This window comes from Pelobates fuscus, chromosome 10 (assembly GCF_036172605.1).
Source record: "Pelobates fuscus isolate aPelFus1 chromosome 10, aPelFus1.pri, whole genome shotgun sequence".
In the NCBI taxonomy this organism is placed as follows: domain Eukaryota; kingdom Metazoa; phylum Chordata; class Amphibia; order Anura; family Pelobatidae; genus Pelobates; species Pelobates fuscus.
The window spans coordinates 93,973,501-93,987,309 of NC_086326.1; the positions used below are offsets into that span (position 1 = coordinate 93,973,501).

The window sequence follows — 13,809 nt, forward strand, 5'->3', positions numbered from 1 at the left end:
GGCTGGACTTGGTGTGATTAAACAAAAATAGAGAAACTAAAGTAATTGAAGTAACTGGGTGCTAGTTCGATGCTTCACCCCCCATCATAGTCAAGAATTCTTCTGGTTTTAATAACCATTAATATTTAATGAGGTGTTATATGTAAAGGTTCTTGATCCACCACCACCTCTGTAGAGAACCATGATCAATTTTTTTTTATTAATTAAAGATTTAAAAAAAAATCAATTTAGATGATGTGCAGTGGGAAACTGTCATGTGACATGGACGCTCATAGGAAAGCATTGAATAAAACAATATCTTATAGGGAAGCTTGCATCATCCCCAATGTTACTCTATGGCTCCTCTATGACAACGTGGGACAAGGGGAGGGGTGCAGTGATGGAAAAAGTTGAGTAAAACTCTTCTTTTCAAAATCTTTACTAGAAATGGGGTTTGGGGGAGGGGGTGGTACATAGATGAAGGGACAGGGTCACTATAGCATTAAGAATATAGGTTTGTATTCCAAATCCTATAGTATTCCTTAAACATGCTACCCTATAAGTATTGGAGATTAAACCACAATGTTTCAAACATACAGAACGTTTTAACCTACCCTATTGTTATACAACAATGTTTGCAAGACCAACAGGCCAAATAAAAATAAATAAATGGTGTATTATCTATTTAACCCTTTAAGGACACATGACATGTATGACATGTCATGATTCCCTTTTATTCCAGAAGTTTGGTCCTTAAGGGGTTAAAGCAGACCTCATAACCCACCCATCAGTGGATGACTAGTCTATTTAAATAGCTTTTTGGAATGTCATGAATTTTTCAATGTAAAAAAAAAAAAAAAAAATGGAGCTCAAAATAGTTCTATCTACAGCTGGTGACAATCCTAAACTTATAAACCAGACATATATATATATATATATATATATTTTTTTTTTTTTTTAATGATTCTTTAAATGTCTTCTTTGTGATCAGTCTTTATATTTTGCCCTGTTTATTTAAAATCCTGATTATCCACTATAAAGGTCATCGTAGCAAACTGAGCCGAACGGACCCAGTCCCAAGGAATATCCTGCTAGTTAGCTATTGCTGATCCATGTTAGCAGATTATCTTTAAGTTTCAGACTGTTATGACGATATGTCCCTTCATGGTTCGTAATGGGTTAATAATAAATAATACCAAATTGAGAACAGCTTGAAACTAGTTCTGGCTAGGACTACTGCTGCTAAGGGAGGTCTTGTACCTGTACTAACTTGATTTTACCACCCATTTTAGCTCCCAGCATGATGCAGACTAACTGGCAACCACAGGAAAGTTGCTGTGATTAACCAGCATAATGCATACTCTGTCAGCAACCAGCCAACTGGACTATATTTAGAAGATTAAAGTAGAGGGAGGGTCCAAGAATTCACAACTTGGCCTGGAATTACTTTCCTCTCAGGCAGGAAAATCCGCATGTGAGGTCACAATACCACCATTTTACAGGCACACTCCTCCCACAAGCCAATACCACATAAACGAAACTATTTACACAAGATGGACTAATCAGGCTCAAGGAATTAGGAATTGCAAAAACATTAACCCTTTTCCTTTCCAGAGAGCTAGATTTCCCTTATGTTATGTTAGTAGGTACTGTTTACCCTGAGTATTCTAAAGAATTACAGCACCAGGGCAGGCACACATTGATCCATATATTGCTGGAGTTATTCAACTGTGAAATGTGAAGAACTGACAAATGAACTGAAAAATAATAGGCCTAAATAGCTGATTTGTTTAAAATTTGCAATTCATTTGCCAGTTTTCCACATAACACAATTTAGTTTATAATAACCCATGCAGGTTTTACAATATGTAAATGAACTTCCTCTGGGGCCTTGTCTCTTGGAAGACACAATACTATTTTTTAAATATAAAAAGAACAATATTCTCCTCAGCACAGCACAATGCATGGATCAACACTTAGAGCGCTGTACACATACACAGCCCCCAAGTGTATTGCTACCATTTATCAGAAATCGATACAAACAATATTATCATCATCATTATTCAGGAAGTTACTGAAAATCATGCATCGACAGGATTGTAAGAAATAGGCATGTTTATAATGGCATACCCAAGAATGACTAATGCAAGTTACTGCTTAACAACTGTCTATGTGCAAAGTTTGAATTTCCATTAACCCTTGAAGGACAAGTGACGTGTCATGTATGACAGAAATAGATCTGCCTAATCCCTAGGAAAGCCAGAAGTATATAAAAAACAAACAAACAAAAAAAAAAAAAAACGGTACCTCTAGAGCTGAAATACATGGCAGTTATAAAACGGTTATTGCCCAATTTTTTAAAATTCATGATAGAAGTTTAGAGTGTTATGAAATACTATCCCCAGATCAACAAAACATTTGTTTATAATAAACATTCAGTTCCGGTACTCAGTTTTGCTTTGTATAAAATGGGTAAGTCTATAAGAATACATAAAAAATTCAGAATAATAGGTTCAGAGGAGCAGAATGCTAGCAATTACCACACATCTGCATGGGGTCACAATGCAGTGTGCCTGCTGTGAGAATTGAGGAAACAGCAATCTCTCAGCGACAGAGCATTCTATTTACACTCACCACACCTACTGCTGGCCCTTCAAAAGGATCTGGGCCTCAAGAAAAGCACAGATAAGGAAAGAAATGTGCTTTTAGCAAAGTTAACAAATTGTTTGAGATTATAGCTCACACCACTTATTGGTTCTTTGTTTTCATTGTTTTTATATTTCCATTTCCTTAACATCTGCACAATGTATTGATCGGTATGTTTATGCTGATAGTGCTATGTATACTTATTTAACTTAACCTCTTATTCAGTCACTAGCTGAACCACAGCCTGCTCTCAACTCCCTACATGGATACATTTCATAGACAATCACATGAGTATTCGGTAAACTAACCGAATTGGGCAATATTGTATACAGATCAAGTTGTGGAACTATCTGCATCAACATTCGATTGGTTTCCATGGTAATTGCTTGTCAATGATGTGTTTGTGCTGCAGAGGTATATGGATGTGGATATAGCAGCAGTATGTGTTAAAGAGGGCTTACCGTGCAGTGCTGAGTCCTATGCAGTTGGAGCGGAGCTAGGCTATGTCTCCTTCACTTTCAGTTAGGAGGTAGTTTCTGCAGGAGGAGGAGTCTCGGCTGCTTTCTTCAGTCTCCCATTTGCTTTGCATATACCGTGGAACAGAACTCCGCCTCGAGAGCAAATAGCACACGCGTGGACATGACAAATCCTCATGTGAGAACAGAGGTGTGTTATGTATTCACTGACAGGGAATTCCGTCTTCTTCATGGAAAATCTGAGAATATTATTTTCCCCTGGTAATCTACAGCAATCAGGAGCCACTCCCGGAGCAAAAATAAAAGAAGCAAGACATACTAAGTAGAGTGTGTGTAGTGGGTGAGTGTGATGTGTGATTGTGTCTGGGGCTGGTTAAAAATAAATACATGTGAGGACTGGCTGAGTGTAATTGTGTGTGGGTGGCTGACAGTGCCAGTGACTATTTTGCACCGTAAGCAAGATCAGCTACTTGAAACCTGCACCCCCTCCTCTCCTCAACCCTTAAAAAAATAAAAACATTGTCACTTTCGATTTTCAAAAACAGATTTGTAGAAAAAAAATAACAGCTTGAAACTACTGTGTCCCCCCATCCCTTCTGTGTGCCTCTTTGTAGTCACCCCAAAGCCATTATGTGTGTGTCTCCCCCAGCCCTCTGCCTATGTCTCTCTTTCCAGTCCCACTCTGCCTCTTTGCCCCCCTCAGCCTTCTGTGAGCCTTGTTGTCCCCCAGCCCCTCTCTGTGCCTCTTTGTGCATACCCTCTATCAGGGCCGGTGCAAAGATTTTTGCCGCCCTAGGCAAAAAAAGATTTGCCGCCCCCGTGACATCACAATGCCCTACCCATATGATCTGCCATATGAACTAACGCCAGTGCTGCACACAGTGTGTGTTTACCGTATTTATTCGAGTATAACGCGCACATTTTTTTACCGATTTTTCATTTAAAATTAGGGGTGCGCGTTATACTCGAATAAATATACCTCCCAGGACCGCCGGGCTCATTACAAGCCCGGCGGTCCTGGGGGGGCGGGCAGCAAGCGTTTACTCACCTCCGTGCAGCTCCTCCAGCTTCCCAGTGTAAATCTCGCGAGACCCGCGGCCAGCAGAGCTGGGAAGCTGGGAACACTGGGAAGCTGGAGGAGCTGCACGGAGGTGAGTAAACGCTTGCTGCCCGCCCTCCCAGGACTGCCGGGCTTGTAATGAGCCCGGCGGTCGGTATTATCGAGCACCCACTCGAATATTTATTCGAGTATAACAAGCACCCTAATTTTAGATTAAAAATCGGTATAAAATTTTATACCGATTTTTAATCGAAAATTAGGGGTGCTTGTTATACACGTGTGCGCGTTATACTCGAATAAATACGGTACATTAAAAAAGCCTGCAGGGACAAACTATAGACACCAGAACCACTTCATTAAGCTACAGTGGTTCTGGGGACTAAAGTGTCCCTTTAATGTGAGGTAAATTAGAGATTAGTGTCACTAATAATATATTAGATTGCCTACTTACAACCAGATGAGGATGGCGATGGGCTCTGGCTGCAGTCTGGCTCCACTGGTCTGGTGTAGAACAGGATCTCTGGAGGCTGTTTGTAACTGTGGTCACAAAATTCAATGTTCTGGGAGAACGGCAAGCAGCTCCATTTTTTGGGGCCCCTTACACAGCTCAAGGTCTGGGCCCCAGGGCCTGACGGTGAGTATGCCCATAAGGTCCACCCTTAAGTCCACCTATGTGTTCGCTAACAAGAAGTGGAGTGTGTAGGGGATGTGTTATGGTAGAGGATCTAATGTGTGTGCTTATGGAAGGTAGTGTATAGGGATATCAGTTTGTGTTGGTGATACAGTGTGTTTGTGTGTAGTGGAAGCAGTGTGTTTTTGTGTAAGGGATAGAAAGCAGTGTGTGTTTGTGTATAAGGGATGTATTGTGTGTTTCTCGTGTGTAAGGGATGCATTGTGTGAATCTGTGTTTGTATGCATAAGGGATGCAAAGTGTGTTTCTGTGTATGTAAGGGATGCAGTGTGTGTGTCTGTAAGGGGTGCAGTGTGTGTGTCTATAAGGGGTGCAGTGTGTGTCTTTAAGGGGTGCAGTGTGTGTGTCTGTAAGGGGTGCAGTGTGTGTGTCTGTAAGGGGTGCGTTGAGTGTGTGTAAGAGATGCATTGTGTTTCTGTGTGTGTGTTAAGAGAAGCAATGTGTGTTTGCATGTGTGTGTAAGGGATGCAGTGTTTGTGTGTCTGTAAGGGGTGCGTTGAGTGTGTGTAAGATGCATTGTGTTTCTGTGTGTGTGTGTGTGTAAGAGAAGCAATGTGTGTTTGCATGTGTGTGTAAGGGATGCATTGTGTGTTTCTGTGTATGTGTGCAAAGGATGCATTGTCTTTATGTGTAAGGGTTGCATTGTGTGTGTGTGTGTGTGTGTAATGGATGCATTGTGTGTTTCTGTCAGGATCGGGACAGGGATCCAACACGCAGAGTACAAACAGTAGCCAGATACGTATACCGGACCTTAGAATGGCCGGACTAACGTAAGTAGTACAGTATAGAATGGTCAAAGACAAGCCGAGGTCGAGGGTAACAGAAGACAGGTAAGCGAGAGACAAGCCGAATCAAGGGTAACAGAGATAAGCAGAGTAAGGTAAACAAGCCGGGTCAAAACCAAAAGGGATAATAGAATACACAAGCACTGAGTGACTAGAACAAGCTAGAACCACGACAGGGCAATGAGCTAATGAAAGAAGCTCTGTTAAATACCCTGTTCAGAGCAGTAACCACGCCTCCGAGGCGTCCTGATTGGTCCTGCAGCAATTGACTGACAGGTCGTTCCGGGGGAGTGTCCTGATGACTACTTCCTGCCTAGATGCTGTAAAAGGCAGTCACTCCCTCGCGGCCGGCCTAGCATGACCGGATAGACCGCGGGGAAGGGAGCCATCAGACCGTCTGCATGGAGGAACAGCTAAGTCTCTACCTCTTTCGGAGGTAGAGACCACAGGTACCCTGACAGTACCCCCCCTCTCAGATACGCCCACCGGGCGGAATGAACCGGGACGAGATGGGAAGCGAGAGTGATACGCCCTGCGGAGACGGGGAGCATGAACATCCTCCTGAGGTACCCAACTCCTCTCCTCAGGACCATATCCCTTCCAATCAACCAGATATTGTACTCTCCCCCGGGATATTCGAGAATCAATAATAGAGTTAACCTCATACTCCTCCTGACCCTCCACCTGAACGGAGCGAGGAGGGGCTATTGTGGAGGAAAATCTGTTACATATGAGTGGTTTCAGCAATGAAACGTGAAACGAGTTCGGGATGCGTAAGGTATTAGGAAGAGCTAAACGATACGCAACTGGATTGATACGGGTCAGCACCCTGTAGGGTCCAATATAACGAGGAGCGAACTTCATGGAGGGCACTTTTAAACGGATGTTCCTCGTGCTCAGCCATACCCTATCACCAGGAACAAAGACCGGAGCCGCCCTTATACGTTTATCAGCGTGTTTCTTGACCAACATAGAGTTGTGCACAAGGATTTGTCGAGTTTGATCCCACAACTTCCTCAAATTGGCAACATGAACATCAACCGACGGTACCCCCTGGGAAGGAGAATCCGAAGGAAGAATAGACGGATGAAAACCATAATTCATGAAGAAGGGGCTTGAATGAGTAGAATCGCAAACGAGATTGTTGTGTGCAAACTCCGCCCAAGGAATCAAACCGACCCAATCATCCTGGTGTTCAGAAACAAAGCATCGTAAATATTGTTCAATTTTCTGGTTGGTACGTTCAGCAGCTCCGTTAGACTGAGGATGATAGGCAGAAGAAAAGTTTAATTTAATACCAAGTTGAGAGCAGAAGGACCTCCAAAAGCGGGAAACAAATTGGGAGCCTCTGTCCGATACAATTTGAGAGGGTATCCCATGTAGGCGAAAAATCTCCTTAGCGAATATCTCTGCCAATTCGGGAGAAGACGGGAGTTTAGGCAGGGGAATGAAGTGTGCCATCTTAGTAAACCTGTCAACCACGGTGAGGATAACAGTCTGTCTTTTAGAGATAGGTAGATCGACAATAAAGTCCATGGCCAAACAGGACCATGGTCTTTCTGGAACCTCCAAGGGTTGCAGGAATCCACATGGAAGCGTATGGGGTTGTTTGGTTTTAGTACAAACTTCACATGCAGCGATGAACTCCTCAATATCCCTCCGTAAAGCAGGCCACCAGAAGTCCTTAGAGATCAACGCGTAAGTCTTGCGAATACCAGGATGTCCCGCCATCTTGCTATTATGTAAACACTGTAAAAGTTCCAGTTGAAGAGCAGGAGGAACGAAATGACGGCCCGCAGGAGTCTGTTTAGGTGCTAGATGTTGCAACTTAATGATCTCGGCCAATAATGGAGAATGAATCCTGAGATTCGTATTAGCAATGATATTGCATTTCGGAACTATAGAAGAAAGAACTGGTTCAGGTACAGTAGAAGGTTCATATTGGCGAGATAATGCATCGGCTTTAGAGTTTTTAGAACCAGGTCTGTAAGTCAGTACATAATTGAAGTGAGTCAGGAATAAGGACCAACGAGCTTGTCTAGAGGATAAGCGTTTAGCCTCCCCAATATAGGACAAGTTTTTGTGGTCCGTCAAAATCGTAATAGGGTGTAGGGTCCCCTCCAACAAATGTCTCCACTCCTTTAAGGCTTTAATGACTGCTAACAGTTCCCTTTCCCCGATGTCATATCTGCTCTCAGGCCCAGAAAATTTCTTAGAGAAGAAACCACAAGGGTGTAACGGTTTATCCACCCCTAACCTTTGAGACAGAACAGCCCCAACTGCTGTCTCAGAGGCATCGACCTCGAGCAAGAAAGGCAGAGTCGTATCAGGATGGACTAGAATGGGAGCCGAGGCAAAAAGTTCCTTGAGAGTCTTGAAAGCACCCAGAGCCTCCTTAGACCAGAACTTAGTATCAGCCCCTTGTTTGGTCATATTGGTAATAGGCGCAATGATAGAGGAGTATCCTTTAATGAAGCGCCTATAGTAGTTGGAAAAACCAATAAACCTTTGGATAGCCTTGAGTCCTTTGGGCAAGGGCCAGTCTAAAATAGATTGAAGTTTTACAGGATCCATTTTAAAACCTTCCCCAGAAATCACGTATCCAAGAAAGTCTACCTGAGACTGATCAAAACTGCACTTCTCCAATTTGCAATATAGACCATGTTGCAGCAGCTTGTGTAATACCTTTCTGACCTGTCTATGGTGAGTCTCAATCTCCTTAGAGTGTATTAGTATGTCGTCCAGGTAAACGATAACACAATCATGCTGAAACTCCCTAAGTACCTCATTAATCAAATCTTGAAATACTGCAGGAGCATTGCATAGTCCAAATGGCATCACAGTGTATTCGTAATGGCCATACCGGGTATTGAATGCCGTCATCCACTCGTGACCTTGCTGGATTCTCACCAAATTGTAAGCCCCTCTGAGATCTAACTTGGTGAAGATTTTGGAGCCCTTAAGACGATCAAATAACTCGGTAATCAGTGGGATAGGATAGGCATTTCTGACAGTTATTTTATTCAAGCCTCGGTAATCGATACAAGGTCTCAGCGTGCCATCCTTCTTCTTAATGAAAAAGAACCCAGCCCCGGCCGGAGAAGAAGACCTCCTGATGAATCCCTTTTCTAAATTCTCCCGAATATACTCCTCTAGAACCGAGTTTTCCTGAACAGACAAAGGATATACATGGCCCCTCGGAGGCATAGTGCCGGGTAGAAGCTTAATCTTACAGTCAAATGACCTGTGTGGAGGCAAAGAATCGGCATTCTTCTTGTCAAACACTGCCCTTAAGTCTAAGTAAAGGTCTGGTATTTGTCTTTCTGTGGACTGAGTAGGATTCTCCGGTATGTTAATATTAGCTAATGGAGAAACCTTGCACAAACACCGATCCTGGCAGCCCTGGCCCCACGAGAGTATCTCTCCTAACTCCCAATCGATAATAGGGTTATGTTTTTTCAACCATGGGTACCCCAGAACTATGGGAACGGAAGGAGACGAAATGAGCAGAAGAGATAAATTCTCCACGTGTAGGATACCAACATTTAAATTAATGGGTATGGTCTCACGAAAGATAACAGGGTCTAGTAGTGGTCTACCATCTATGGCCTCAACGGCCAAAGGTGTCTCCCTTAGCTGGGATGGGAAATTGTTCTTACTAGCAAAGGCTTGGTCGATAAAATTCTCAGCAGCACCGGAATCTATCAATGCCATAGCCCTTACTACTTCCTTCCCCCAAGTTAAGGAAACTGGTAGCAGAAGCCTGTGATCTTTATAATCAGGAGTAGAGGACAAAATAGAAACACCCAAGGCCTGTCCTCTAGAGAGACTTAGGTGCGAGCGTTTCCCGGGCGGTTAGAACAGTTCGAGAGTAAATGACCCTTGGCTCCACAATACATACACAAACCCTCTCTTCTCCTGTGCTGTCTTTCCTCCTCAGAGAGGCGGGTATACCCTATCTGCATAGGTTCAGTAAGCAAAGATATCGTGGAGTCAGGACTTGGAACAGCGGGAGCTAACCTAAAAGAAGGTCTCTGGTTCCTCTCTCGAGTGTTCTGTCTCTCTCTTAGACGTTCATCTATACGAGAGATGAACGAAATTAAATCCTCTAAATTCTCAGGGAGTTCTCTGGTAGCAACCTCATCAAGGATTACATCAGATAGGCCATTCAAAAATACATCCATATACGCCTGCTCATTCCACTTGATTTCTGCCGCCAGAGACCTGAACTCTAGTGCATAATCCACCAGTGTTTGGTTCTCCTGTCTCAGGCGCAACAGTAATCTGGCTGCATTAACCTTTCTACCTGGAGGGTCAAATGTTCTTCTAAAAGCAGCTACAAATGCGTTATAGTTATAAACTAATGGATTATCGTTCTCCCATAGTGGGTTGGCCCATCTCAGAGCTTTCTCAATGAGTAGGGTGATAATAAATCCTACTTTTGCCCTATCTGTAGGATAAGAGCGAGGTTGCAATTCAAAGTGGATACTAATTTGGTTTAAAAAACCACGACACTTCTCAGGAGCCCCACCATAGCGTACTGGGGGGTTAATGTGAGAAGAAGCACCCACTGTGGCTACCTCTAGACCTGAACCGACAGGAGAAACAGGGGTATTACGTATCTCCTCTGGTGGGTTATTGGCACCAGCTAATAGAGCCTGTAGCGCAAGCGCCATCTGATCCATTCTGTGATCCATGGCTTCAAACCTAGGATCAGGAGCAGCCAGCTGACTGTTTGTACTTGCAGGATCCATTGGCCCTGTCGTAATGTCAGGATCGGGACAGGGATCCAACACGCAGAGTACAAACAGTAGCCAGATACGTATACCGGACCTTAGAATGGCCGGACTAACGTAAGTAGTACAGTATAGAATGGTCAAAGACAAGCCGAGGTCGAGGGTAACAGAAGACAGGTAAGCGAGAGACAAGCCGAATCAAGGGTAACAGAGATAAGCAGAGTAAGGTAAACAAGCCGGGTCAAAACCAAAAGGGATAATAGAATACACAAGCACTGAGTGACTAGAACAAGCTAGAACCACGACAGGGCAATGAGCTAATGAAAGAAGCTCTGTTAAATACCCTGTTCAGAGCAGTAACCACGCCTCCGAGGCGTCCTGATTGGTCCTGCAGCAATTGACTGACAGGTCGTTCCGGGGGAGTGTCCTGATGACTACTTCCTGCCTAGATGCTGTAAAAGGCAGTCACTCCCTCGCGGCCGGCCTAGCATGACCGGATAGACCGCGGGGAAGGGAGCCATCAGACCGTCTGCATGGAGGAACAGCTAAGTCTCTACCTCTTTCGGAGGTAGAGACCACAGGTACCCTGACAGTTTCTCTGTGTGTAAGGGAAGCATGCTGTGTTTCTTAGTATGTATAGGGATGCATTGTGTCTGTGTGTGCAGTGTGAAAGAGCTCCCTGTCCTGCCCCCTGTCCTATAGAGCTCTCCCTTCCGTCCCTTAGAGATCTCCTCTGCCCCTTAGTGGTCTCTCATCTCCTCCCCTCCCCTCCCCTGTCCCTTAGTGGTCTCTACTCTCCTCCCCCCACCTCCCCTAGTGGTCTATCCTCCACACCCCCTCTCCCTCCCTTAGTGTTCTCTGTTCTCCCCCCACCCTCCCTTAGCAGTCTCTCCACCACTCCCTCCCTCACGTTCTTCTCAACCCCCCTCCCTGTGTTCTCCTCCCCCTCTCCTCTTGTTCTCCTCTTCTTCCCCCGTGTTCTCCTCTTCTCCCCCCTGTAATCTTCTCTTCTCCCCCCTCCCTCCCTCCCTCCAATCTCTTCTCCCCCTCCCTCCCTCCCTCCAATCTCTTCTCCCCCCTCCCTCCCTCCAATCTCTTCTCCCCCCTCCCTCCCTCCCTCCCTCCAATCTCTTCTCCCCCTCCCTCCCTCCAATCTCTTCTCCCCCCTCCCTCCCTCCCTCCAATCTCTTCTCCCCCCTCCCTCCCTCCCTCCAATCTCTTCTCCCCCCTCCCTCCCTCCCTCCAATCTCTTCTCCCCCTCCCTCCCTCCCTCCAATCTCTTCTCCCCCCTCCCTCCCTCCCTCCAATCTCTTCTCCCCCCTCCCTCCCTCCCTCCAATCTCTTCTCCCCCCTCCCTCCCTCCCTCCAATCTCTTCTCCCCCCTCCCTCCCTCCCTCCAATCTCTTCTCCCCCCTCCCTCCCTCCCTCCAATCTCTTCTCCCCCCTCCCTCCCTCCCTCCAATCTCTTCTCCCCCCTCCCTCCCTCCCTCCAATCTCTTCTCCCCCCTCCCTCCCTCCCTCCAATCTCTTCTCCCCCCTCCCTCCCTCCAATCTCTTCTCCCTCCCTCCCTCCAATCTCTTCTCCCCCCTCCCTCCCTCCCTCCCTCCAATCTCTTCTCCCCCCTCCCTCCCTCCCTCCAATCTCTTCTCCCCCCTCCCTCCCTCCAATCTCTTCTCCCCCCTCCCTCCCTCCCTCCAATCTCTTCTCCCCTCTCCCTCCCTCCCTCCAATCTCTTCTCCCCTCTCCCTCCCTCCCTCCAATCTCTTCTCCCTCTCCCTCCCTCCAATCTCTTCTCCCCCTCCCTCCCTCCAATCTCTTCTCCCCCTCCCTCCCTCCAATCTCTTCTCCCCCCCTCCAATCTCTTCTTCCCCCCCTCCAATCTCTTCTCCCCCCCCCTCCAATCTCTTCTCCCCCCCTCCAATCTCTTCTCCCCCTCTCTCCAATCTCTTCTCCCCCCTCCCTCCAATCTCTTCTCCCCCCCTCCCTCCAATCTCTTCTCCCCCCCTCCCTCCAATCTCTTCTCCCCCCTCCCTCCAATCTCTTCTCCCCCTCCCTCCAATCTCTTCTCCCCCCTCCCTCCAATCTCTTCTCCCCCCTCCCTCCAATCTCTTCTCCCCCCTCCCTCCAATCTCTTCTCCCCCCTCCCTCCAATCTCTTCTCCCCCCTCCCTCCAATCTCTTCTCCCCCCTCCCTCCAATCTCTTCTCCCCCCCTCCCTCCCTGTAATCTCTTCTTTCCACCCCTCCCTCCCTGTAATCTCTTCTTCCCCCTCCCCGTAGTCTCTTCTTTCCACCCCTCCCTCCTTGTAATCTCTTCTTCCCCCTCCCCCTTGTAATCTCTTCTTCCCCCTCCCCCTCCCTGTAATCTCTTCTTCCCCCTCCCCCTTGTAATCTCTTCTTCCCCCCTCCCTGTGATCTCTTCTTCCCCCCTCCCTGTAATCTCTTCTTCCCCCCTGTGGCGAAACCAACCTCGCCACTGGGCCCTGGAGAAGCCTGTTTGCTAGCCTCCTACCTGCTGACTATGGCACCTGGGTTATTTGGGGCATATTGTACTTTATATTGCTGCTACTGGCCCTTTTAAAATCATCGATGGACATATTGGGACTTTTTGGGATTGTGGCGAAACCGACCTCGCCACGTGTCCTTGGAGGGGGCTGATTGCCCGCCTCTTGCCTTTGGACTATGGACCAGACTTTATGGGAATGTGATACCCCAGATAGCTATACCATGGAGCCTATTCATATAATGAAAGACTATGGGAAAGACTTTAGCTCCATGGCAATTGTACTGTGTGAGTAGGATCTGCGCGCTATTCGGTAGTTTTGTGCGCGCAGATCCCAGCTATCTGGGGATAGGTGAAATGTCTGTGTGTTATGTGTAAACGGTGAATTTATGTATTTTAAAGTGTTTTACTGTCTTTGTGTCCCCATGTGCTTAATGGAGTCTGTCTCTGTGCTGGGAGATAATTGAATTACTTCTCCAGCACAGAGAAGGCCCTGTAAACCTGGAATGCTGACAGGGGTTTAAAAGATACTATTACTAACTTTTGAACCCCTGGTCTGATTCATGCCATTTTTTAATATGTTGTTCCCCTGAATGGATTGATTGTGGATATGTATTTTGAATGTGAATGTGATGTATGGTTTTGAAGTTACAGATATTGTGTAAAAGTTATGTTTTAAACTGTATAATAAGTGGATTATCTCTCAGGCTAAGGGGAGGGGATGTGTGGGTTGTACCATATCTCGGATTGGTTATTTTATGCCTCCCCTGGGTGTGGCCTGTATGTGTGAGATGGAAATAAAAGCCAGGCTGGATGAGCCAGTCCAGAGTTCCTGTTTTACCCTCAAAGTGATGTGTCATCTCATTATTGGGGGAAGGATTTATTGCATGCTGTTCCAGTTGACTGCTAGGAGTACAAGCCTATTCATATGGTT

The 13,809-nt window shown here is 46.0% G+C and overlaps 1 protein-coding gene across 1 annotated transcript in view; it reads right to left on the reverse strand.

Annotated features, from left to right (window-relative positions):
* ANXA11 (annexin A11) overlaps positions 1–3,197 on the reverse strand; it is a 52,035-nt gene extending 48,838 nt beyond the window's left edge. Inside the window, exon 1 of the mRNA XM_063434147.1 lies at positions 3,087–3,197. The gene's annotated coding sequence lies outside the window, so the exon portion shown is untranslated. The remainder of the gene's footprint in view (positions 1–3,086) is intronic.
* Between the last annotated feature and the right edge of the window lie 10,612 nt (positions 3,198–13,809).